The following is a 1,270-nucleotide window of genomic DNA, read 5'->3' on the forward strand; positions in this document are numbered from 1 at the left end:
AAAGTGAATATATTTTAAATTGTATACATATATTGGTTTACATAAAGCTTCAAAGCTTTTGTAATCTGTGGGTGCTTAGAGTGAAGTTAGAAAATGCTGATATGGATTAAAAGAATGAACGTATGGGACTTTTTCATGTTCTTCTGTTTCTGGTTTCCATAATAGAGCTATGTTTAGTTAATATTGATGTATATTTAAAGTTTTATGTAAAATACTAATTTTTCAAAGTAACAGATTATATTACATTATTGATTTTCTTCATGAAATAAAACCAGGTATACTACAAGTGAAAAAAATTAAGTGGTCCCTTTGGAAACTTAATGAGACTGATAACAAGAATATAACATGAGATTTCATTGAGATACAGATGGTGGGTAGAGGGCTAGATTTTCTTATAATAAATCTAACTCTTTCCCTGCATATAGCCTTGCTGTGTGTGCAAATAAAATTTGTTCCTCAGCAAAATTAAAACTTGCTACTTGTCAACTTCAAGGACTCTCACAAATCTTCAAAACCATGCATTTTAATTCGTGAAAACCAAGCAAGGGTCTACTTCAAGCAGCATAAGGCTTATGATTGATTACACATAGGAAGATTCACAGAACCATGGACTTTTCTGGTTAGAAAGGATCAGATCATTCAGCCCAGTACCTCTTTATAAAGATGAATGAAATAGGACCCAGAGTGAGATCCTTGGGCTCAAGCAGTGTGTTTGTGGCAGGGTTTGGACTGGAATTTATGTATAATGGAAACATTTTTCTCAGTATCATATTATGTCTTTTCACTAAGTTAAATATAGGAGAAAAAAAAACTAAATTATTTACAGTAATAGATTTTTCCTCAATGAAGTTTTAGAGGGAGTCTAGAAACAATCTATGTAGCTATAATAAATTAAGTAAAACTGTAACTAATTGAATTAATGCAGGAGCCATGAAATTGGCCAAAAAGGATGAGAAAGTGTCCTGAAAAGGACGTCTTCCCATTGCAGTTTGGTAGTAGGACAGACCATCTGGCCAGTTTCTCAAAATCTGGAATGAAAGTAACGAAGGATTGCCAACCCCCTATGATCATAAACGGGAGTCTCTGACAATGCCTATTAATTATATCATAAAACTCACTAAACAAGCCACATTCATGTGCCACATGGCAGAGGTTAAAATGCAGCTAGTGAAGTCTGAGGATTCTAGAGTATTTGAAACTCTGATAACTGCAGCATTATTGGATATTGATGGCAAAATAAAAAAGCCTCTTCATATTATCTTATGCACCG

Source organism: Galeopterus variegatus, unplaced genomic scaffold (genome assembly GCF_000696425.1).
Source record: "Galeopterus variegatus unplaced genomic scaffold, G_variegatus-3.0.2 Scaffold1614, whole genome shotgun sequence".
In the NCBI taxonomy this organism is placed as follows: Eukaryota; Metazoa; Chordata; class Mammalia; order Dermoptera; family Cynocephalidae; genus Galeopterus; species Galeopterus variegatus.